This window comes from Crocodylus porosus, unplaced genomic scaffold (assembly GCF_001723895.1).
Source record: "Crocodylus porosus isolate Cpor-Errol unplaced genomic scaffold, CroPor_comp1, whole genome shotgun sequence".
In the NCBI taxonomy this organism is placed as follows: domain Eukaryota; kingdom Metazoa; phylum Chordata; order Crocodylia; family Crocodylidae; genus Crocodylus; species Crocodylus porosus.
The window spans coordinates 112,700,582-112,727,470 of record NW_017728931.1 but is presented as its reverse complement, the minus strand read 5'-3'; positions in this window follow the sequence as shown (position 1 = coordinate 112,727,470).

Genomic DNA, 26,889 nt, shown 5'->3' with positions numbered 1-26,889 from the left:
AAAAATTGAAGAGAGTCCAGCGGATGACAGCTATAGTAGCCAGGTAGCTGGGGCGCATAACTTATGAGGAAAGACTGAGGAAATACCTGCACTTATTTACCATATTGTTCTATAACATGAGATAAAGTGTCACCAGCTCACAAGGCCAAAGAGTGGGAGGATGGAGTTTTCTGGTTTGGGGGAAACAGATCAAATTATAAGGACACTGATAAAGCCCCAAATTAGGAGGTAGGCATGTGATAGTTTTATGAAAATGGGATTTTGGCTGGCAGCACAAGATGCGTGCATTGTGCCAAACACAGAGAGACCAATCAGCAATAGCCGTGGATGAAAAGTCATCAGGAGAGAAGGAGAATACAAAAGAATGACTGTGAAGCAGCAAAGGGTCCCTGCCCCTATCCTCATCATCCTCTCCACCTGGGTCCTCCTCCTTCCTGAAAGGGTCCCTGGGAGGGGTTCCCACCCCATCCTTGTCTCCTGGGAGGGGTCTTCAAGACCACCATGGACAGAGGGCACATCATAAGCCCATCTCATTCACCCCACTGGGGGTGGTGGCCTTAGCATCCCAGCTCCAGGCTGTTGACATGCTGACATATGGCATCTGAGAGAGAGCCTCAGAGTGAAGACTGCATCCTAGCCAGATGTTTCTTGACCTCGATGAGAGCCCTAGTATTGGTAGCTATAGAATTGCATGATTGTTTGTATTGTTCTTTTCTGTTTTAATTCTGTATCGTATCAGTAAAGTTGCCTATTATTGAATGGAAAGGTCATGGTTGGTCTGATGTGGGTCAAACTCCCAGTAACAAGGCATCTGGGTCCTAAATCCAGAGCCATCCACAGGGGCTTCTTTAATTAGAGTAGCTCTTAGAGCTACTCTAATTGAAATGCCCCCAGAGTCATGTGTATCAGCATCCCTGCACTGAAAAATGGCAGCGGATGCACCTTAACTAAAGCTCATTGAGCTAGCTTTAGTTAAAGGGTCCCTGGTGTCATTTTTCAGCATGGGAACACTGATAGACATGATGCTGGAGTGTGCTAGAGCACAGTAATTACCACATTCCAGCAGATTGAAATAAGTCTGCTCCAACATGCTGTCAGCATGTCAGAGCAGCCTCATTGCATATGTATAGACACTAAGGCTGTGCAAAATTTCATTGGCTGTTTCATTTTGATGCTGTTTCAACTTATTTCAAGCTTAAAACAGTGAAATTGAAATGAAACAAAGGGCTTCAAAACAGCCTCAAAATGAAACCAGGGCAGCTGAACGTTTCAAAATTTTCAAAACGTTTCAAGTTTTGAAGCTGAAGCTGCAGCTGCAGAAAAACTGAAAGTAAGGAGGGCGAAGAAGAGGGGGGAAAGACACAGTGAGGACATTTCTTAACACACACTGGAGAAGAAGCTCCTGCAGGAGAGGTGAGAAAGGCTCTGTCACACTTTGGCTGCCTGAGATGCTGTTGATGCTACTGTGCTGCTGCTCACTAAGTTATTATTTTACCTGTTGGTATTTAAAGTGTTGGACCAGCCTGAGGCTTTAGGGGAGAAGAAGGCAGGCACTACAGTGTGCCAGTGAGGACACATCTTAACACACACACCGTGTCACACATGTCACAAGTTTTGCTTATCAGTAGTCTGAGGTGTAGTTTCCAAGAAACCCCTGCATCTATCTCTTTGAAAGCTGGCAGGCTTCATTGCCTTGGCAAGGGCTACCATGCCTGGTGTTTTCACCCCCCTAGGCCTTCACACTTACAGGTGACATGAGTTTTGTTTTCAAGAACTTGAGGTAGAGTTTCCCAGAAACCTCTGCACCTATCCCCTTGAAACTTGTCAGGCTTCATGCTCTCAGGAGGAGCTACCATCCCTGCTGTTTTTATCTAAATATGCCATAAAACGACAAAGTTATAGGTAGTTTTATGCTTCATCCTTATGGCCTATGGGCAAAAAGTTGAAACAGCATTGAAACAACAAACCAGTTTTGACGAAACAAAACAGAACAGTGCTTTTGAAATGAAACATAACTTGAAATGAAACCTTGTTCTGCTGAAATGGTGAAATGGAAGTTGAAAGGAAATGGTGCTGTTCCACACAGCCCTAAAGACACACCCATTTAGTCTAGAGAAAAGAAGACGGAGGGGGATTTCATAGCAGCCTTCAACTAGCTGAAATGGGGTTCGAAAGAAGATGGAGCTCGATTGTTCTCAGTGGTGGCAGACACCAGAACAAGGAGCAACAGTCAAGTTTCAGCAAGAGAAGTTTAAGTTAGATATGAGGAAGAATTTTCTCACTAGGAGGGCAGTAAAACACTGAAACAGGTTACCCAGAAAAGTGGTAGAAGCTCTATCCTGGAGGTTTTCAAAACCTGCCTAGACAAAGTTTTGGTTGGGATGATCTAGTTGGGAATGGTCCTATTTTGAGCAGTGGGTTGGACTACCTGACCTCCTGAGGAACCTTCCAACCCTAACTTTCTATGATTCTGTGTGTTCTAGCCACTAAGTTGTTGGGTTAAAAGTGAAAGGGGTCTTCCATTTCCATTCTACCTTTGGCATTTACCTGAGACCACCTATTCTGACACAGAGGTAAATTGAATCCATGTAAGTGCCATCTAGGCATGTAAAAGTGAAAGGATTTAGTCCTTCAAGTGCTGCTGCTGCATGAGCCCCGAAGTGCCACATTCTTAGCAGGGTTGACCAGCTTAGTAGCGACCTTATGACTAAGTCATATAAAGATCTGTAAGCCACGTCTGTTTCAACCTAACTTCACACATTGGCCTGACCTGGTGGGGCTGCTCAAAGTGGATGCATCTACACATGCCATTAAAGGGACATGATAAACTCTGGCACAGTTTCTGCTGGAGTCAGCTACTCCTGGGCACAGTATTTATATGTGCATCTGGGACCACAGCAGTTTGAGTTGGGGAAATACAGACCTAGGATGGCAGGGGACTTGTGGGGGTTCAGCCCTGCGGTATGGATGGCAGCATCAGACGGTGGAAGGGCTGGCTGGGACATGAGGGTGCTAAAGTGCAGGGCTAAGTGACAAGTTGCCTCTGCACTTTAATACCCTCATGCCCCAGCAAGCCCCTGTCATCATTTACATGTTTTTCAGCAGAGTTAAGTACTCTGCCATAAGATAGTACTGTCCCAGATAGCACTATCTTACAGCAGAGTCAATTAACTTACTACCTAAAACCAGCATTCGTGTAAATGTTTTTGCTTTACTGTAGAGCTAATTAGACAACTCCACAGTAAAATGCACATGTAAACGCATCCAGTATATGTCATACATACCTATAGGCTTGAGCTTTACACAGTACAGTGGCCATGGCAATTTTAATACAAAATCTTGGCTGGAGATGATATGCCTACTTCTGTCTGATATCTAAGTGACTAGTGGGTTCATCCAGAATGTGGGATGAAGCTCTGCTCTCCGTGAGTGGATTAAGCTCACCTCTCTCACCTAAGAGAGATGTCACCAATCTATGGGCTGGAAGAGGATGAGAGAACACTTTCAGCTTTTCTTATTAAACTTGTGCAGAAAATAATGATTGATTGATTGAGCCATGAAAAAGGATCAAAGGGAGTGCAATGCCCTAGCTTAATGAACAGTATGCACACCTTGGAAAAAGTAAGGCCTGAATTGTCTGCTGTTGAAAAGCAGAACTTTCTTAAATTGCTAAATTATTTAAATACTAGTAACTTTGAAAATTTTATTCTCACATAGATTATCTATCCCTTCATGGGGAATAAATTTACCCTCATCTATGAATAAATACTATTTAGATATTATGCTGATGGATAATATTGCTAGATATGTTGCACATCTATATTAATAAAAGTGTGTGTGTATGTGAGAGAGAGAGAGAGAGAGAGAGAGAGAGAGCACCATAGCTCCAAGACTGTGGTATCTAGAGACCTGAAACTTTGCATGCATACTAAGGAGACCATGGGAGCATGCACCTGGGTGCTATTTTTTGATTTGGCTGAAAAAATTGCCAATTTTTGATCTGTACTGCATAACCCCCTGTGACAGGTCAGCCCCAGGAAGCAGAATAAATTTGCACATGCAAATCATTCTTTAGCAAAGCTCCTGGCCAAGGTCAACTAGTACAGCTGGAGAAGGCTCTGCATTTAGGAGTATCCTCCTAATGGATGTGGCTGGGACTGGTTAACAGGACCTGGGAGCACCTGCAAGTGGAGTGAGGGCTTAAGGAAGGTCCAGAGAGAAAACCGTACTGGGCCTTCTCAGGGATTGATTAGAGGGTTGTAAGAGTCATTCCCTGTAAGGCAATCTACAAGAAGAAAACTTGCCAAAAATCAGCTTGCAAAATCTGCAGCCAGAGCAGCTGAGACTCCAGAGCAGCAGCTTGCAAGATGAGAAACAAACAGAGCAACAATGGCTGCATCCAGAGCAACTGAAACTCCAGCACAGCAAGTTGCAAATGGATCAGCAATGGCTGTAGCCAGGAACCAGCCCTAGAGGGAAAAATAAAACTCTGCATTCTTCTACAATCCAGCCTTGGATTATGGTTCTGATCCATTAGTTGCAATTGGCTTAATGGCAACTTCTTGCACCCACTGCCTTGCAATAAAATGGAAAAGAGAAGCTCCAGGGATATGCCGCAATGGTGGCAAGATTCAGCTGCCCCAAATGAATGATCCACCTGATCCCCTTCATACTTTGTTGACAGGCAATACTCCAGATGCAAGTCATTTCCAAAGCAACATTAGAAGATGCAACTCATGCTTCCAAATGACACCTTTTGGCACCACAAAGGACATCAGAGAATTTGACTACATGCCCACATTTAGAGAGGCTCTTATTTTCACTAAAAAAAATTTGTCCTTAAGTTACATATTAAATTATCACAGAGTGTCCCAGCTTATTGTTTCCAAGCAGAGTCTGTATTTTAGATAATATACTACATTTTATTTGATTTATGCATTAAGGCTTCAAAGGTCAGAGAGGGTTTTACTTTGTTTTTCCACCATAAAAGGATTACAGGTCAAAGGTGTTGATATCATTATTAGCTACAGTTTCAGTAACAGATGCTTGAAAAAAATCTCTCCAAAGTTGAAGACCCTGTCTAAACACCATTTTCTCATCAAAACAACACAAGGAGTTAATAATGATAGTGATTGCTTGTATGCTGACATATATCTTTTCCCCATATTATTTCCCAGTTACAACTTTGTGGACTTGTCCTCTTCAGTCCAAGAATATTTTGGCCAAATGTGTGTTTGAAACTATTTCTCAGGTAAACCACTTAATTCTTCTATCTTGCTGTTAGCTAGGTGGCCTATTTCATATTGAATGGAAGAAGAGGTGATGTACAACAAAATACAAAATTATTTATCCTCAGGTAAAATTGTTTGAACATGTCTTCCTTCCCAATTTCTGATATTGCTTTTTTGTTGTTGTTTAAAACTAACAAGACTCTCAGGGATGCATCTTACAATAACACTTGCTAGCTGCACTTAAAGTAAAACATGGATGACATGTAGAGTAAAATGTGTCTAAACTGAACATGTCCTTAAAAATCACTTACTTTAATCAAGGGTTGCAAATATTAAAATCTCTTAGTCAGAATGAGGCACCATATTATTGCCATAGGTAGGGGTTATGGTTGTTTGGGTACTCAAGCTTTGCATTTCTTCTATTAATTTCTTTGAGGTATAATCTTAACTCTGGATACCCTGAGTTTATAATGTTTTATTTTATTAAATATTCCTGTATTTTTTTGTCTGTTTTTATCTGTTTTAAGTTATAGATGCATTTCATGAGCTGTAATGACATTTTACCATAGGTCCTGTCTGGGAGTGTAGAGATATACAGCATGTGCACATATATTCTTCATTCTAAAGCTCAACTTGTTGGACCAGAGTATGGGGATAGTATAGATGGATGTAAGTTAGCTTCTTATTTCCATGATTCATTGGACTATGGGGAGCTTAACACAGGAATGTCCAGCTGGCAGCCTGCAGGCTGAATATGGCCCCTGAAGGGTTAGTATGCTGTACTCAGGCCCCTGCCAAGCCAGCAACCTCTGTGCCCCCCACCCCAGTTACTCATGCCCCTTCCCCTCCCCCCACCCAAGTTGGGCATGCAACAAAGGGAGCCAGGCTGCTTGCACTGCAGGTAGACAGTGTAAGTGACTTGACTGACCAGGTATCTTTTACAGTTCAGTTGACTAGAGGCAGTATTTGGTGTGAATCCAGTTTAGGGCTCAGACTCATACCTCTAGAGCTACAGCAAGACCTGTTGAATAATCTGCTCCTGCAGCCCACTTTTCCATAAGCAGACTGGAATGAAAAGGAAAAGGCATTGGCCAGGATATATCCCTTAGTCTGCACATCACTCCACTTCTTTCCAGTGAATGACTGTTTCAATATAAGATAAAACTCATCTGAGAGTGGAAGGAAACACTTGGAAATGCAAACATTTTTCAAAAGAAACCTAAGGGGAAAAGAGAACGAGAACAAGGTAAGAAATAAAAATAGTGTGTTTTTTTTCCTTTAGCAAATATATATAAGATAATATTTGTAATGTAATGTACTAATAATGTAAGTAATACATTTCATTCTAAGACCATATTAAAAAAAAAAAAAAAAAAACTGAAGAAGAACCCGACCAATGTCAAAAATAAGCATTGTGACAGCAGCCATGTCTAGTTCAATGCCCAGGAATGAGGATGGATTCATTATAAAGATCAAGTTTTCTTCTCAAAATAATGTTATAGGAAGATGTGACAAGATTAATTCCATTTCAGGCTAGGGGGCTAGTTTCTTTTCCTATGTTTTTTCAATCTATTTCATAGTATTTCAAGGATGATTGCATTATTTTCACATCAAGCATGGCGTGGCTTCTGATTTTACAGGTCTCCAGACTTATGGGATTTTTTTCTACTTCTTAGTACATTATTTGTAGAACAATATGAAATGATTTAAGGTGGATCAGTGTTAGGCATATTCATGTACCAGAAGGGAAAAATGTTATTATTAAACTATCAGTTACTAGGATCAAGAGACAGATAAGAGCCAAGCAAGTGAAGCCTTTACAGCAGGAAGATTACAAAACATTTTATCAACAAGGCAAGCTAACAACAGGTTCCATGAAAATCATTTTCTCAACAATAAAATGCTTCCATTGAATCGCAACAATCCTTTTTGCGTTGTTCCATGTGCAAAACAGGAATCATTTCCCTGCTTTTCACATTAGTGAAACAGCACAAAAATACTGAGGCTAGTATTTGACATGTTATTTTGTAAGTGTAATTGCTCTCCAAAAACAGAGTGATATTTTTTTAATGTGAATTGTAAGTAAATCCAGTAATTTCAATACATCACATCTCTCCCAAGTCTGTCACAAGACTGCAGCTCTAGTTGTCTTCTCTCTTACATTAGCCTGTATTTCCAATTGATTTTGCAATAGCAACATCTCTCTTAATTTAGGAAATACTTGAAAACTTGCTTTTTCAGCACAAGCCTTAATTAATATTATTTCTACTATAAAAGTCCATGGGTGTACCTAGTCACACCAGACCCCAAGATGGCAGGTATGTGCTGAACCAAAACGAACAGAAAAAGAAACATACCTGACCTGAGCAACTTAGAAAGAATACAGCCAAATGATTTTAACAATCTCTACCATCTCTGTTTTTAAATCTCTTTTTTTTATGGAGACTAGACAATAAGGGGGGAATAGTCTGATTTCTACACTCTCTGGAAGTGACTTGTATTTATATATCCCTTTAGTCTGGTAACATATTATGTATTCTTTTAGACCTAAAGCTTTTTTGGAAATGGCATTCTGTTTTTTATCTGTGTAAATCTGTTTTTATCTGTTTTGAACCTCATGTAAATTTTATGGGTGTTTAATAGAATTACATTATAATAACAGCTGGCATAAACTGGTTCTGCGGTGGCAATTTCTGTAGTAAAAACATGTAGGAGTAAATGTGATTTTCAATGGGGTTTATGGTGTATACAGGAATATTTCTCTATTTTCTTGTATACACAGGAATTTGTTTCTCTATGCAGACCTGCTGGAGCCCAGATAATTTTAATACTGCAGAAGTTACCTAATATAAATTAACAGATCACTGCTACAGCCCCACAACAGAGGGGCTTAAGAAGAATTAAGTATTTACTGTGTAGCTCAGCAGAGAAGATAATTTCTCAAAACACCCAGTAGCGTTCAGAAACCTAGTGATGTATTTTAAGTTTCAGAAAACTTCTGGGCCATTATGTTTTGTTTAACTTTTCAGAAAGAAACAAATGGGCTATGCTTCATAAAGCTTCTTAATTTGAAGTATACTTTTTCTTACAGATTTTTAAAAAATCCTGATTTTTCCAATTAAAAGGAAACATGTACTGATTCTGCAACCATACATTAAAGTGAGTTGTATTTACTTGCATGAGTAATCCCATATAAGTCATTTCTGGCTCTGTGTTCAATTTCCAGAAACTTTCTTTTGTGATAGATTAAGTTTTCCAAAGACCATATATATACTACAATATTTGGAGACTTTTAAATAAATTCCTGGTGAATACACAAACTCTTGAGGGCATTTATCAATGCAGTTAAAAAAAAATACAAATTATCTGGATTTTGAACTACATTAGTTAATTTTGTAGCATACACTTAAATATACAATGTAAATTTGACAAAAAGCTTTATGGAAGATACCAGAAAGCTTAACCTTAACAATAACTTATGGAAACAGTACTTAAGAAGTTAAAAAAATGGCTAAAGTATGCATAGATTAAATATGAAGACTATAAAGATTTTATCTCCAGTCATTATAGTACTGAAAATTCCAATTGAGCTTTCTTTCATACCTTGGTTATCCAGGTTTTACATACAAAGAAACTATGTAATTGCTTCAGTAATTTTTTTACCTATGAGAGAATTTTAGAAATCTATATGAAATCAGTTTGTGGTGGTGTTCTGCTGCTCAACTGTTTGTCTGGACTAGAGATTGCTATCATATTAATCTCACTTTAATATGATGTTGTACACTGACCTTAACGAGTGGCTCCAGCTGTTAATTACAGATTGTCTTACAAATGCTTATTCCAAATGATCAAGCTTTTTATTATTTTGACTAATAGCTACTAATATGAGGTGCCAGTACTGTTGACCCTTATGTAATAAATCAAAATGCCATGGCCAGCAAACCATTTTTCATCATTCATATCTCTGACTTTAGTATAGATTCATACTTAGGACTCCAAATTATACAAGTAAAAATCATGTGTTAAACCTGTCAGGTCAGATTTTGGAAAACCTAAAAACAATAACATTTTTTTCTTAATAGGAAAATTCCATGTTAAACAAATAAAGACTCTCTCATAGTATTTGAAGCTTAAATAGTGCAGAACTATAAAGGAGAATTAAAACATAAAAATTCTTATAAACTTACTAATAATAGAGTTCTGCCATATTAATTTAAAGTTCTTTTTGTTAGTCAAAGTTCCTGTCAGTAAAGTCATCCATTAGAATTTATGCAGAAATGGTCAAGGAAGGGGCATGGGTATTATCAAAGTAAATACAATGAAAGATCTGGATATTAGAATATTATGTAATATTTGGTTAGCTTTTCTAAGTGCCACAGTTTGTTGATGAAATCCACACCCCTCTGAATATGCCTTTACCATATTCCTGATGCCTCTACATGGGGCTGGAGTCAACCATTTCCTGCCCATGCCAACTTCCTTGCACTTGTCAAATCTGGAGAAATCATCTCCAGTGTCTGCTATCAAGCAGTCAAAAGACAGAGGTCTCAAGAGCCCCTAAAGGGAAAGTCTTCAGAGAGGCTACATTGCCACATTTCTGGGTTTCTACCACCAAGGGCTATGCAATGTATATATAACATTTGAAGTTGATGGAAAAACTTCCATCAGCTTCAGTAATGACAGAATTCCACCCTGTATTTTGCAGGTTCATCCATTTTTACTTACTACAGGTGACCACTGAAAATCCTGTGAAAGCAAAATACAAAATGCAAAACATATCTTGAAAACTACTGCACCCTTGTAAAAAGGCCATCTACTTCTAGAAGTCTAAGATCTATTCCTGGTCCATTGGCGATTACTCTCAACTTTACTATTAAGATTAAAGGAAGGATAAATGGGGAGGATTAATGATCAAGTAATTTACTAGTTCACCAAATAATAGTTATAATAGTAATAACCATAGAACCATAGACAGGTTTGGAAGGCAACTCAGGTGGTCATCTAGTCCAACCCCCCTGCTCAAAGCAGCACCATCCCTAACAAGATTATCTCAGCCAAGGTTTTGTCTAGCTGGGTGTTAAAAACTTCCAAGGATGGAGAGTCCACAACCTCTCTGGGTAACCTGTTCCAGTGTTTTCCTACCCTCGTAGAGAGAAAATTCTTCCTAATATCCAGGGGCAACGCATAGGAGAGCTCCAGTGCATTCCCTGTCAGGCTGCTCTCCCTGTTTAGTTGGCGTGCAGTGGGGCAGGTGGGAGCACTAGTGCTCCCCCTGAAAGTGCCAGCTGGAGAGTGGAGCCATCAGCAAAAGCGGCTGTGCCACTTCAGGAAGTGGCCATGGGCGTTCCAGAAGTGGCACGGCTGGTTTTATGGTAAGTGACATCAGCCATCAGGGGACCCCCGCCCCGGTCACTGACTCCAGAGGCACCAGACATTCATGCTAATATCTAACCTAAACTTGCCTTTCTGCTACTTGAGGGTACTGCTCCTTGTTCTGTCATCTGCTACCACTGAGAACAGTTTAACTCCATCCTCTTTTGAAGCCCCCTCCAGGTAGCTGAGGTCATGTCCCTGTGCCTCCTCACTATTTTTGTTGCCCTCCTCTGGACTCTCTCCAACTTGTTCACAGCCTCTCATTAGTGGGGGGCCCAAAACTGAATGCAGTACTCCAGATGCAGCCTCATCAGTGCAGAATAGAGGGGAAGAATCACTTCCTTGTGTCGGAACCAAATGAAGGCCCCAAGGTCACGGTGGGCTGAGGGTGGCGATTGGAACATGAACAGGTGGGATTTGCGGCGGCGGAGTCTGAGTGGCACGAAAGCGTATAGTTTCAAATAGATGGATTTATTGACTTACGCTTTGGGCGTAGATACAGCTGCTTCTTCGGTTACATTTAACAAGTAAAACAAACAATGACAAAAGGGTCTGTTGGCCCACGAGGTTCACTAGTGAGCCCTTGCTTTCTACCCTGTGAGGGATAGGGGCAGCTGCCCACTAGCTAGTCCCAGGGCTGGTCAACAGCTCATAAAAGGAACTACTAAAGAACAAACTGTAACACGGTGAAATGATGAACGGTGTTGTGACACCAGTCCAGTGAGGGAAACAGGTGGTTGAAAAGGAAGCCGAGGTTGGAAGCTGAGATGTGTTGAAGCAGATATACAGTCAAAGCCAGTAGGGATGATCTGGGTCGTAATCGATGATCGGTGTCAAAGGTAAGTCAGGAGCCAAAAGATCAGTATAGTGGAAACAGGAATGGAACGAGATCAAAACGGAGTAACGAAGCCAAGCGGAGAGAAGACCAATAGGCCAAGGAGCCTTAATGAGCAACAGTCCCTGACGAACAGCCTCTGTTCTCAGTCAAGCGGGTCTCCCCAGCTGTGAGACAGTCTCTGTTAGGAGCAGTCTCTGTACTCCCGCTGGGTCCGGTCTCCCCCCCTCTGAGGGAGGGGTTCCACCAGTTTATATAGCAGTCTCTTAGCCAATCAGGCCGCTTTGCTTAAAGAAATTTCTGGAGTGATTACCTCATGCAGTTTCTGACCAAGCATGCGTTGGATCAAGCTCTGTGTAGTAACTGAGGAGGTGCACGGCTAGAAAGTAGGTCAACATGATTGACAGATCTAGAGGTCACTTAGGGGGCACATGCTGGGCATGCTGTGAAATTTTCCACTCACAGAGTTGGTATCTTTGTTCTCCTGTGTTGCCAGCACCTAATCATAAAAAGTTTCTATGACATCTTGAACTGCTGGCAATGCTCCTACCAATGAAGCCCAGTATACCATTAGCCTTCTTGGCAACAAGGGCACAGTGTTTGCTTATATTAAGCTTATTGTTCAGTGTAACCCCAAGGTCCTTGTCTGCAGGGATGCTACCCAGCCAGTCAGCCCCTAGCCTGTACTGATGCATGGGATTATTCCATCCTAAATGCAGGACTTTGCACTTGTCCTTATGGAAGCATATGAGATTTCTTTTGGTCCAATCCACCAATTGTTCTAGGTCTCTCTGAATCCTAGTTTAACCCTCTAGTGTATGTACTACTTCCCCAATTTTATTTCATCTACAAACTTGCTGAGTGTGTACTATCTACCATCTTCCAGGTTGTTGATGAAGATATTAAACAAAACCCTACGCAGGACCGACGACGGGGCACTCCATTTGATAGTAGCTGCCAATCAGATATAAAGCCATTGATTACTACCCTCTGGGCCCAATGCTCAAGCCAGTTTTCTATCCACCTTACAGTTCATTCATCTAGCCCATGCTTCCTTTGGTTTCCTGCGAGAATGTTGCGGGAGACTGTATCAAAGGTCTTTTTAAAATCAAGGTATAACACATCCACTGGTCTCCCTGCATCCACAAAGTCAGTCATCTCATCATAGAATTCAGTCAAGTTTCCCAGACATTACTCACCCTTGGTGAATCCATGCTGACCATTCATATAATAATATCCTCTCACAAAGTGAATGTAATTAAGACTAAATTGTGTAGGCTAAAGAATTACTCAATCTTCTTCTTGTGTCTCAACACCACATTTGACCATTTTTTTACACATGCTTGTGCTCGTTCATTGTACTTTGTGATGTCTTTCATTGTGTGTGTGCCTCAAGCAGTAAGCATTGCAGCAGGTGTTGCATAGTCTGAAGCTCTGTGCTTCAGCCAAAGATGGTTGAACCACTGGCATAGTCCCACTTTTTCATTAGCTCCTTGGAGCATCGGACTCTGGTGCATAGGTGGTTGAGATTTTGCTATGTTTGCCATGATTCATCAGCCCCTAGTGGTAAGGACTCAGCTCCTGGAATGTCCATTTTTCTATTGTCATGTATTTTCTTCAGCCTCTCATTCCACATTTGTAGTTGTGTTTCTTTGCATGTGCCACTGAGAGGTTGGGTACTGGTGAGGAAGCTCCTGCATGACTTTAAACATTTCTGTGCTTTGGGATGGTCATACAGCAGGTGTCTCAAATCTTCAATTTGTCTTGATCATTCTATCCATCTGGCCATTGCTCTTCTGATGTCAGGTGGAGTAATGCCAGCCAGCAGGTATGGTACACACTGTTTAGGCTGGTAGGCCTCAGACATCCTGTGATGCATCAGCAGCTATCATTCAAAATGGGGTCAAGGTGCTTAGCATGTATGGAGCTCTCCCATACAAGACATGCATACTCAGCAGAGAAGAAGCTAAGAGCTAGAGCAGTGCTTTGGATGGTTGAAGGGCTGGCTCTCTATTTCAAGTTGACAAGCTTATATAGAATATTGTTCTGAGTGCTTACCTTTGCTTTTATCTTCGTGATGTGTTCTTTGTATTAGAGGGTCTGATCAAGGGTGACTCTGAGGTTCTTCTTCATTTTAGTTCCAGTCCAATCTCTATAAGGTCTAGTTCCAATAGATTGCACAGACCACTGCTTCTGGTGTTGGTATTGCCAGTGGTTATTGCAATATCAACTGCAAGGTAAACTGGATTTGGAAAGTGGGATAGTGGGGTCCTGGACTATGTAATGTTGAGCTGGTAGTTGGCCTCATGATTTTTTAGGTGGAAGGCACACACTTGTATTTTTGCTAGCTTGACCTGTAATTGGTTTTTCAGTGTACTATGAGGTTAGGCCACTTAGTGCCTCAGGGATTTTTTGACATGGTCAAAGCACGTGTTTTGAGCTGTTATGCACAGGTTGTCTGAATAGATGAAACATTGTTTCTAAATCAATTGGTCATTTGTATAGATGTTATATAACAGCGGTGCAAGTACATTTCCTTGTGCGAGGCCATTAATCTGTCACCACCATCTGCTTTGCTTCCCACCAAATTTAAAAAGAAAACATCTGTTTTCAAGGATGGTGCATATCAGCTCTGTAAGGTGCAGATCTTTTGTCATTTCCAAGGTCTTGTGGAAGTGTTGTTGGTGGTTAGTTGTATCATAGGTAGCTGTTAGGTCAACAAACACAGCTCCAATGATTTGACCTCTTTCAAAACCGTCCTCAATCTGTTGTGTTAGATTGAGCAGCCGGCTAATTGTTGATTTTTTTCAGGACAAAAGGTACCCTGTGAAGGGATTAGGTGTTTATGGACATGTGGGACAAGCTGGTTCCGTATCACTTGTTCATACAATTTGTGTGTGTGGCTTATCAGAGGGATAGGTTTCAAGCTCTTTGGGTCAGATAGATCTTTCCCTGACTTTAGAAGTGCCACTGCTTGAACATGTCTCCATATCTTTTGAATTTTTTGACTGGCTGTGTATGAGTTGTATAGGCAGAGAATCCATTCTCAAGTCTGCGGTCTGACAAAATGACACAATAGAGGAGGGCTAAAGGGACACAAGTCTACTACAAGCACTGCCATGAAGTCTACTGTGTGATCAATGGAAGATTCATGGGGGATGAAGTAGTACAGTTTCACTCCACTTTGATTCAAGGTCCACACGAAGTTTAAAACAAGCTGCATGGTAGTGGAAGCACAATTTTTATTTAGGCAGCAGTGAGTGAGTCACTTGACTTCAAGGCTCATTATTATCTTGATTCTATCTAAACCCTTAATTCCATGGGTGCTAATGGCCCTCTCTCCTTTTTAATGGTCTTAATGTTCCATTAATCAAGCAATTCTTTCTTCTTTAATTCTGCTATCCGTTAATGGCTCCAGGTACCATAGTTCCTATTTCACAGTCCTGCAGACTCTTTTAATTCTAGGTAAAAACATTAACTCAGGTGTGGAAATAACTTTCAGTGAAGCATTCGATGTACTGTCAAGATGCTGAAAAAAGTTTGAATTTGTATGATGATGACTCAGGGATGTGCACTTAATTCTAATTACAGGATTAAAGAAAGAACATAGTTTGATTATTTTTGCCTAGTTCATTGTGTTTTGTAAAACATAATGCATGATACAGCAAATTACCACACTCCCAATAATGTTATCTTTATTTTTGCTTTAATCTTAAACTGAATAATGCAGTCCTAGACCTCTAGTATATTAGTACAGCTTATTACTAAAAAAAGGTTATTTTTACCTGGAGAAAGATATGTTGTGTTTTATGCAGTGATGCACTACACCGTCTGCACCCCTCTTTCAAAATCCTAGATCCATCCATGTGTATTATCATGGACAAATTATTAGTTGTGAAAGGGAAATAATGAGACATTTTAAAATCTATGAATGGAGTGAGTTATGTGGAATCCAGGGATTATGTAGAACCCAGGCATTACAAGTTATAGAATGCCCAATCTTAAACTCCAAAGGAAAAAAGGGGACACGACTTCAGTGGCATTGGGTCTGGTGCATACATTAATTTATGTGCTTTATAAGACCTACACTCTAAATGTTATCAGTTTCAAAACAGGCATATTCATGATGAACTAAAAGCTATTTTTTCTTGGCAAGGAGGAAGGGTAAAAGTGTTCAGTTGCTGGGCAATGTTTCCTTTGTTCCATTTCTCACCTTGTGTTTTTTCTTTCTGTAGTTTGTAAACTTCACTGATCTAATACATACTTCTATTTTTATATGCTTTATATATATGTATTAATGCTTACGTTGATATAGCTTTCTAACAAACTGTTAAATAAATAAGGCAAATATGTTGTATTTAAATATTTATGCAGAATAAACTCCAGATGTAGACTTCTTTTTTATATTAATTTTTAAAAATAATATGTGTCTTTCAGGAGATTGCATCTCTAGTTAAAAGATTTTTACAATCAATTAAGCAAATATATGTTCAGCTGGTAATTAATAAGACAGATATTTTCTCTTTATTCTTTCTTATCTGAAGTCTTGAATCCTAATTGTACTTGCCCATATTGACAGAAGTCACATAATAATCACAAGGACTGTTCTGCCCAAAGGAAAAATTTGCAAGAGGTAGTTTTAGAGAAGGAATACACTGAAGCCCCATCAGACTTTTTCTCTCCTGATAATTTTGATGAGGGGAATGGTAAGCTTTTATCTTCTGTCCCAGTCCTAAGAGACTCTGGAGCCTTCTAAGATCTTGCAACCCTCAAATCAATGACAGGAGTATAAAGTATCTATATTGTTAACTATATATTGGTTTTTGGTGATATATATTGTTTTTTCCTCAGGAAATACACTGAATGGGTAATCCTGATACATTATTTTCTTATAGTTATTGTTTTCATTCTGCATGTACCAGTTTCCTCAGAGCCCAAGACTTCTGAAAGTTTGATCCTAGTGTGACAATAGAGTCCACACACCAGGTTCCAGTTTCTCTTTAAATGGAAGAGGAGACTCGGGTTTCTGGGAAAAAAATAATCTTAAATATCATTCAAAACACGTTTCTTGTTTAGATTTGTTGATGGAAGGTTACACTTCAATAGAGAAGCTATTGATCATAAGACCTGTTACTGAAGTGGTCATGTGACCTGTATGTATATTTCCATGTATTTAGGTTAACATTATCTTATAGGATTATTCTGGACATAGCAATATATAGGAATTCCTGGTTGTCACATATTTAATTCTAACTAAGAAATAGATTTTTACATGTAATTTGCTGGCCATTTGATTATTATTTTTCTTCTGGAGGATTCACATATTGCCTTGTACATTCATGAATACAAAATGAAATGCTTAGAAAGCAGAAATACAAACCTTTCAACAATTTAAAAATTGTCCTGCACCTATACTGCTACTGATATGGATACATGCATTAGATAATCCAAAAATTCAGAACACAAATTCAGTGCTGTAGGTATATAATGTACTATATATTAGTAGAGCACAATTAAAATATTCAATTTGGTGTACATAAATCACTTAAGGAGGAGTTTTCGAATTCATGTGACTGTTTGCTAAAGTGATATATATTTTATAGTTTTGTAATCGTGATTTTTATCAGTTAGTCTTGACCCTTGTAGAACATTGTTTAGCAGGATAACATTTAAAGTATTATAATTAAAACTTACAACCACAAGTATCATCCCATATGACTAAATAAAAATTGAATTTTCTGCTATAAGGCATTATTACATCCTTGTGATAAATCCAGTACTGTGAATCCATTAACCTTTCATTGTGTGGTGCTATCATCCACTGCTAAAGACTAGCTACTGACACATTTATCAAAGGATGATAAATGAGCTGTCCTTTTAGATGTCTGATTATTTGACCTTTATTCAGTTAAAAGCACAAGGGGCTGACAGTGTTAAGTGCTTGCAGTTTAGAATGAAATTGAACCTAGGAAATGAATGTTTGGAATTGTCCTCAATAATGCAATGTGACTCCATCAACTTAAATTTAACTTAAACAAAACAAAATCTAATGTAAAAAGTTATTTCATTAATGTATTGCTTATGGAAAACTAAGAGAGTACTGTCTTTGTAAGGATTCTTCTAATAAAACATTCTTAGCGCCACTGAAATTTATTTTAAAATCTTCATTGTGGCTTGAAAAACATCCTTACTTCTAAAAACAGCTTTGTAAGAATGAAGTATTATCATTATTTGTATAATTGTAGTTCATAAGTCAAACTGGCATAAGGGATTACAACACAGTGTTTTGTGTTTTTTATCACAAGTGCTCTAACTTCTAGCAGTTCCTTTTAGGGAGCTCTTCCTGGGGTTCCAGGTCCATTTCAGAGCATCTAATTGTGTGTAATCTGTCCTTATGGAACTTCAGTCATGCCCTGTCTTCCATCATGTCCAAGGGCTCAAGAATGGTCACAAAACTCTGTGATATTTTAAGCCATTTGGCTACTTGTTGATGACCATGCCTTCCATATCATGTGATATTTCTTTTTGTATCACTCCCTTTCTTCTGATATCAGGTGGTGCATTTCCAGCCAGTAAGTACAGGCTATTCTTTGGTGTTGACTTTAGACATCCTGTTATTTCTTGTTTAGAACTGGATCTAGTTTCTTGGCATGAACTGATCATAGAATCATAGAAAATTAAAGTTGGAAGGGACCTCAGGAGGTCACCCAGTCCAGTGGTTTTCAATCTTTTGTGAACCAGAACACATTTGTAAACATTGATGGCCAGTCCTGACCCAGTGCCCCTCACTCCTGACTTGCTGCCCCCTGCCCCAGCCACCCTTTGCATGGGGTAAGGGGCTGTGTATGTGCAGTAGTGGGGTGTGTGCTGGGCATGGGGAGGGCCCAAGCAGCCCCTTGCAGGCTGGAACTCTGCCAGCCTACAAGGGAAAAGCCATGGTTTTCCATGTTTATCTCCTTTAAAGGAGAATCCATTTTTAAAGTTTGTTGATCGATTTTAAGTTTGTTTATGACCCTTCATATATTCTTGTGATACTTTTGTGAGCCATGGATTTGGAAATGCTTATCTAGCCCAACCCCCTGCTCAAAGCAGGATCATCCACAACTAGGTCATCCCAGCCAGGGCTTTGTCAAGCTGCATCTTAAAAACCTCCAAGGATGGAGATTCCACAACCTCTCTGGGTAACCTGTGCCAGTTTTTTACTACCTCCTAGTGAGAAAGTTTTTCCTAATATCTCACCTAAACTTCCCTTACTTCAACTTGAGCCCTTTGCCCCTTGTTCTGTTACCTGCCACCACTGAGAACAGTCTAGCTCCATCCTCTTTGGAATACCCCCTTCAGGTAGTTGAAGGCTTCTATTAAAGATTGTTCCCATGCATACTCTGCAATGGAGTAACACAAGGCAATCACAGTGGTTTGTAATGTAGCTGGATTTGCTCCTACTTTGAGGTGACCAATTTTGCAAGTACATTGAGGTGACCAGCTTTCAAAGTATGTTGTTGTGGGCACTGGATTTCCCATTCATTCTCTCTACATACATTTTTAATGTAAGTGTTCAGTCCAATGTAACACCCAAGTACACAAAGTTTGGTTGAATTCCATCCTAATCCCACAAGTGACTGGTGCCTCCCAAAACTAGGGAGCACCATTTGTAGTTGGCAGCAAGCAGGGACTGTCCACAGATGCCAGTGGCAGTGTCAGCAGCGTGGGGGAGGGGAGTGGCGAGTGGAAAGCAGGGACTGCCCAAAGACGCTGGTGGCGGTGGCAGTGGCAGTGAGCGGTGACTGCTCACAAGGTGTTGATGGCTTCAGCAGTGGGAACATGGTGGGAGGGTGGCAAGGAGTGACTGCCTTCAGGAGCTGGTAGCACCCAATCTCAGGGGGAGCACATGGGCCCCCCCCACGCCCTTTCTACATGTCACCTATACCTAATCCCATGAGCCATCAGGATCCTGAGATTATCATTAACAATCTCAGGTTCCTGGTGGCTTGCGGGTTTAGAATGAAGTTCAGGGTGATTTACCAGGGACCCTTGCCCACACAGAGTGTTCTACCACTTGACTGGATGGGATACACAAGTGGTATAATGGGGGGTATAGAACACAAGCATATAGAGCTGCAAGGGGTTGGCTGTTCAGAAGTGGATCATTTTTATATCTTCCGACCTGCTGAGTTGATGTTGTAGGGAATGCTGTAGGGCCCCTTGAGACAGAAGTTTCAAAACAAGCTATGGTGGGCTCAGGTATTTGAGTGGGCAAGGAGTACAAGTATGTGTAGACCTCTTGGATGTAGGCAAGGGCAGGGAGTGGAAGGGTGGCCTTGACCTCCTGGAAGAGCAGAGGACACACACAGTGATGGGTGTACAGCTCTAGGAGTAGGGTCAGTGCAGAGGGATCTGCATACCCCTGGCTATCAAAGTCCAGGAAGTCTCTGATGTGAGTGTTTTTAGCCAAATCCATCCAGGGTACCTCCATCACCAGCACCACTTACTGTGGATTTTTCACCAGGGGTTCAACTAACAAGCTTGTACTTTGGGCAATCGTGTTGGGGGACCTGTAGGAGGAAACCAACCACCAGTCCCTGAGGAGATGCTGGTAGAAATTAGCAGCTCACTGAGTCCTCATATGGGGACACCTGTCAGGTGGAAGAGTTGCCTGGTTCTCCTCAGATACCCTGACTTTGAGTTATTCCCAGTTCAATAGTGGAGGGAGGAGATAGTTGGGGGGATGGGTAGACCCCCCTCCCCAGACACAGCAATGAGCTTGTGTTTCATTGGATGCCCTAGAGCACGAGTGGGAGTAAGCCCACTTCCCATCACCTACCATTAGGTCAGAGCTCTTCACCTTTTTGACCTGGGCAGAGGAGGCTGCCAAGCAGATGGACTGGTGGGCCTCCACTCCCACCAGGTCACCTGGGTTCTGGATGGCAAGGAGCATGTCATCAGTATAGGGATGGGACATGTTGGGAAGGGATGGCTTCCACCTCATGCCAAAGGGCAATGAACTTTTCTTGGTTAGAATGTTGGGCCTCCTGGATAGGGTTTTAAACTGAGATCCCGGGGGATAGCTGGACAATTACTGGTACAAGGCCAGGAAATGGCAACCACAGAACCAGAAAACCAGGGAATGCTAGGAAGTATATTCTGACATCAGCCAAAGGATAGGGTTTTCTGCAGCACACCAGGAAGCCTAGGGCCTCCAATGGCAGGCTTAGTTGCATGTACACAAATGCCAGGAGCATGGGTGACAAGGAGGAGGAAGTGGCCTTCTTGTTAACCAATAAGCAATATGATCTCATAGGGACAAAAGAGACCTAGTGGAACTCCCACTATGATTGGGATGGGTTGTCTGGACTGGCAGAGAGGCACCTTTCCAGTTCCAACTTCCCACTCTCAATCTGCTTTTTGGCTGCCTTCCTCTACTGAGTATGTTCCAGGGTGTAGTTATGGTAGAAGAGATTCACACACACTTTTCCCACATACCACCATGTCTGGGCCAAAGGAAAGATTCACTTCTGGTCATGCCATGTAATCCAGAAATCTAGGAAGAATGACAGAAATCCCTCATCTTCCAGAATGCTGTTGTAGAAGTGCCAGTAGGCCAACCTCAGGGTAGGGTAGGTGGTAGAAGTGATGGGGGTCAGACAAATGTCAGAGCCTCTCCAGCTCTAACACTATGTGGCTGTGGCACAAGGTTCCCTGAGATTGTGGAGAGATGAGTTCTGGGGTGCTGAGGGTGTCACTGGCATTGACACCCTTTCCTGAAGTGGGGGCATACAGTGACTCTTATGGTGGCCCATGGGGAACTCCTGGCAAAGGTGCCTCAGTGCCCAACTCCAGGAGCACCTGATTTTCCCCATAATACAATGTATCCTGATGGGGATCACTGGAAGGAAATGACAAAGGACCTCTCCACCATCATCTTGGCACCCACTGTCACAGGGATGGTGGCCTGGTGGAATAAGTTCTCAATATGGCAGAGGTTGGGATTCCAGCACCCCAGAGGGAGGGAGGTGACATGGGAGTGGACTTTCCCTAGTTTGAAGAGATGGGGCATGATTGCCAAGTTCGGGAGGAAGCAGAGGACAGAGCTGAGGACCACCCAGGTCCCCAGCTTCCTCAGAGGCTGGAGGAGGGTGTGGATTTCCAGCCTCCTCCACCACTGCCTGGGCATCAGCTTCCATAACAAGGAAGAAAACACAACTTGGAGGATGCCATGATTTTTGGGGCTCCCACTGATTACATCAACACCTGCATATATATCTTCAAATGTCAGTAGACAGCCAGCAGTGCACCACATGCTGCCTGCTGATGTTGGGGGAAAGGGTCCTGACTGCGGAGGTGGTGTGAGCAGAGGCAGTGAAGGGTGTAATCTTGGAAACTACAGGTTTTCCTTTAGCTGCTTGAGCAAAGATCTGGCTGCCTTGGTGGGCAGCCAAGCTTGCAGGCTGAGGGAAAGCTGAGTTGACAGGTTGTTTATTGATTGTGTGCAACTGGTTCCTGCAGGTCCTGGCACCTTGCATTTAGTGGAAGGCCCTTTCTCTTTCCCACCCTGTTTGGAGAAAATGCTTGGCTTTCCCCTGCCCTTACTGGGTTTGGGAGCCCTGTGAGGGAGACTGGCCATGGGGGCACCCCTTGGCCCTTTTGTTTTCTCCTATTTAACTACCCCCTTGTTAAAGGCTAGCGAGGTGGCAACCTCCTCAGGGGGGTCTTGCCCTGCCATGGAATGATAGGTGGGTGAGGGGGGCTAAATGATCCTGTGGCCTGACTCAGCATGAAACTTTATATTTTCTTCAGTCATGGTAAAAAGCACTTTGAAGAAGCTGCACTGGGAAGTTTATAGATTTTAACAGAATCCTAAGAGTGCTAGGCTGAATAACATAAAATGTGATAACAAACTTTCAGTAAGGCTAATATACATAGGCGGAGGGGGAAAAAATGGGGGGCAGGGCTGAGTATGTGCGCATATGTGTGTGTGTGCCCAGTCCCCAAGCAGGAAAGTCCTGCTTGGGGACTGAGAAAGGGCCATGGGGTAGAGTAGGGCTGGACTGGGCAGGGGGCAGGGATTGGGAGGGAGCTGAGCTGAGCTGGACTCAGGATCAGGGTCTGTTGCGCCCGTGCACCCACCCCTTCCCCCATGCCCAGGGTCATTGCCTGGTGCCAACACCCCCCCCAACCAATGAATCTGCTGCTCCCCAGCCCCACACTGGTCCCAGATGCCTCTCCACATTGGCCCTGGCCTCACGCTGTCTGGGGGGGACCTGGAGCAGAGCCAGCCTTGGCTGCACTGACAGGCTAGAGGGGGTGGAGCCCCAGCACCCCAGCACCTGACCTGCTCTGAGTTGGAGGAGCCCAGTGCAGCTCCAGTCCCAGCCTGCAATGGCAGCTTGCCTTGCCCCATGCAGATCTGGGGGTACACACCTCCCATGCTTCCCAGGGTGCATGTAGTGGCAGGAGCAGCACCCCTTGGATGAGCCACTTGTGGCTCAGTCCTGTGCTCAGATGGCTGTGCAACACCTGCCCCTCCCCTGGGCTGCCTTGCACCCCTACTACTGCCTTGAATTTGGGGTGCTAAGCCTCAGTAGCTCCCGCTTCCACTGTCTATGCTATTACTGATCCCACTGAAATCAGCAGTATATTTATGAACATTGAAATGGGTATGTTCAGACCCCAAATCTTTGCCACCCTTTGAAATTGTTTCCCTTACGCATCTACATTACCATCATCCTCTCTTGGTGGAGTTTCAGACAAGAATTATTCCAACTGGAGTCTTATTCATCTGTATATTTTAAAATGCTTTACAAGGGACAGTATCACTCTCCCCCCAAGGTGAAATTGAACTACTGAGAAATTTATTTGCTCTTTCTAGTGTTCTACCAGTGAGTAGAGCAGTCAGAAACAAAACCCAAGTTTTTCACTTTGTTGCCTTCTTTTTGAGAAATCATCTAATTAATTAAATGGATAGCGAGTAACTGGGAATATTTACAAAACTGATTCTTATTGGATCTTATAAAATATTCAGAACATATTGATCCAGGTTTCTTTTAACATCTGACAAAAAAATCACTGCCTTTCAGCTCCTTTGCCTAAGGAACTTCTGGTTTTAAAATCTGTACTTTCAAAGGATCACCTGCTTGTTGACATTACAGGCCTTTTATGGGGTTAGAAGATTGGAATGGACTCTGGCTGCCCTTTTTCTTTAACCTGGTGTCATGGGGAATACCACCTGCAATATTCAAGTGTAATAGTCTGTTTCTGTTCCAACAAACTAGCTGACAATCCATTACACTCTATTAGGCTTCTGGGCAATCTACAGGGAGGTTCTATCAAAAGTATTAACAAAGTTTGAAACAGCTTATTACCATTTATTGAGATTTCTAACACCAGACCTCATAAAGCTAAGTATAATTCTTACATACTGTGCAGAAAAAAGTCTTACTTTCTCAATCAAAATCAAGAGCTATAATTTAATCTGTTATCTACACTAATTCAAAAATAAATAACCCTTATTTTGTACTAAAACAAAGTGCAGCAAAAGGAAAAGGTATGTTTAAACTGCTGCTGACCTTTGAAAATGTTCAATAGGTTTTCAAGACTCTCATCCAGATATTATTGAAACAAGTGTTCCTTTCTCTGTAAATGTGTCTCTTTCACTGAGACTGGCAGTTTCTGCAAACTTCGTTCTTTCTTTTTTAGTCTTCTCCAAACTTATATGTGAGTTAGAAACAATGTAACCATAATTAAGTCCCCACAAGAACAATATGGATATGGTCATAAACTACTGTGTAGTTTTAAATGCCACTGTGTTCAAGCAACTAGAATTTTCTTCTTTGACGTTCATTTTTTTAGTGGAGGGTACTTTTAACACTTTGACTTTATCTGAGTTAGGGTCCACCTCTAATTCCTGTTGTTGTAACAGCCAAGCCAGACCTCTGGCATTTATGATGAAAATGGATTTAAAAAAAAAAAAATCTCATTTAAGAAAAAACCCCAACAACAACAACAAAAATGGCTTATCTACACAAGATGCTTTAAGGCACATTACCATGAATTCAAGACACAATAGGGTGCACATCTATACATGCATACTCTTAATGTGCTTTAAAAATGGCAACTTAGGTGCAAAAGTTAAAAAGCTCATTAACAAATGTGTAGATTCATTAAAGTGCATTAATGCAGTGTGTGTGGATTAATCAACAAACAGCATTAATGTGTTTTAATGCCTGTGTGTGTCTGCCTAAACCTACTTGATGCGCATGAAATTTAGGCATCCTTAAATGCATATGTAGACACACCAAAAAGTTCTAAAATATTTTCCAATTCCCAAGACTTAATTTTTCCACAATTTTTTTTAGGATTGATGCAGACAGAGGGATACATTGTAACTTTATAATTTCTTATAAGGAACAAGTTGCTGTTTCCAGAATTGAGCAGAGAATGAACTGAGTCTATAGACCAAATCCTATTTCATCCTTATACTTACTTGTACATGTTGTTTGCATGTCCAAACATAGCCACATATGTGATATTTTTTGGCACTTATACAGAATTTAGATTTGATTTCCATCTGTGCAGCTATGTCTGCCCTTCTGAGCATGCTTAGAAGGCTCCACAGTGGCCTCATATGCTCTGTGACTGAACAGAATTTCCTTGACAGGCAAGCCCCTAAAGAATGGTTAGAGAAAACAAAAAAAGAAAAAAAAGAAAAGAAAAACACACACATACACATTTGGATACATAAGTAACAATCAGGTAAATAAAGGTAATACAGGATTTGATTATAAAAGTTACCATTATTTCCTTGTTCTGAGGAGAAAGTTAACTCAGCCAGCATTGTTTTAAATCATGGCTCTGGAGCCTCAGTATAAAAGAGCTTCAAGACCCATCAATCAGAGCCAAACCTGTGCGATATGCGAACAAAAAACAAAAACAAACCCAGACCCATAAGCTTGGCATACCCTTTGGCCAGGTACAGTGCATGCCCAGAAGAGGCATTGCATTCATTTCGCCCAGCTCACTTCAACATCTGAATATACTGGGTGCTTCAGCAGGGCTTTTTGGAACTCTGGAATCAGTTATTAGACAAAAGCAGCAAAAAACCTCATTGAAGTTCCTTAATTTATACAGGTGCTGGGCAGCCAGGTTAAACTAACACACTTCCTCCCCTACTGATTCTCCCCCCAACCTCCCATGTCTATCAGCAACCTGTGTGCCCCACCAAAGTGTGCAAACATCCAGAGTTGTAAAAATGAAGACAGAAGCAAAGCATGAGCACACAAACCCATAGACAACCCAAAGACAGAAGTATGAGATTATACGGAGTGTCAAATGTGCCCACACTGACCTTCATTGCAATAACTGTCATGTGATTAAAAACAAAGAGGATCCAAAATGGGCCTTAAAAATCCTTAGTGTTCTCAATTCTGTCCATTCCATATAGAGTTTATAGTCTACTCCTCCCCCATGGACCCAGTCTGCTACTTTCAGTAGCAACATTTTGCTATTCTCCATCTCATCAACATGAGCTTGCTCAAATCAGGAAACTGTAAGTAAGTAGCCGTTGCTCACTCTGTAGGGAGGAAGTCACAATCTGAGTGCAGAAGTAAGGGATTCCAATTAAGAGCTACAGTATTGTAGCCCTGCATGCCAAAGACTGAAAAATAATTGCAGAACTACATACCATATCAAGAGGAAGAAGCACTATGAATTATATAAATCCATAGTGCTCCCATGCCTTGAAGTTCTGGTCTTTGTATCTCCAAAAGGATTAGTTGAATTAGAAAAGGTACAAAGAAAGGCAACCAAAATGAACATGGTGTAGACCAAGTGAAGAGGGAACTCACAAATTCACAAGTCCCAAAATATTAAAACTAACTGAAATTAATAAGAAACAGGTTTAGAACTAATAAGAGAAAATATTTTTTTTATGCAATGCATATTTAACTTGTAGAAATCTCTGGAAGGCAGAAGAGAGTATAGCGACATTCAAAAAGGAACTAGATAAATTTATGAAGGATTTATAGTTTCATAGTTTTTAGGGTTGGAAGTGACCTGAGCAGATCAAGTCCGACCACCTGCCTTTGCAGGAAAAAGTACTGGGGTCAAATGACCCCAGCAAGGTGTTTGTCTAACCTTGTCTTAAAGACCCCCAGGGCAGGAGCCAGCACCACTTCGCTTGAAAGTTGGTTTCAGATCCTAGCTGCCCTGACAGTGAAGTAGCACCTCCTGATGTCTAATCTGAATTTACCCTCTGCCAGCTTGTGACTGTTATTCCTGGTCATTCCTGGTAGTGCTTGGGGGAACAGGGATTCTCCCAGTGCCTGCTGGTCCCCTCTGACTAGTTTGTAACAGTCCACTAGATCCTCCCTCAGCCTTCTCTTGTGGAGGCTGAACAGGTTCAAGTCCCTTAGCCTCTCCTCATAGGGCCTGCCCTGCTGCCCCCTGATCATACGA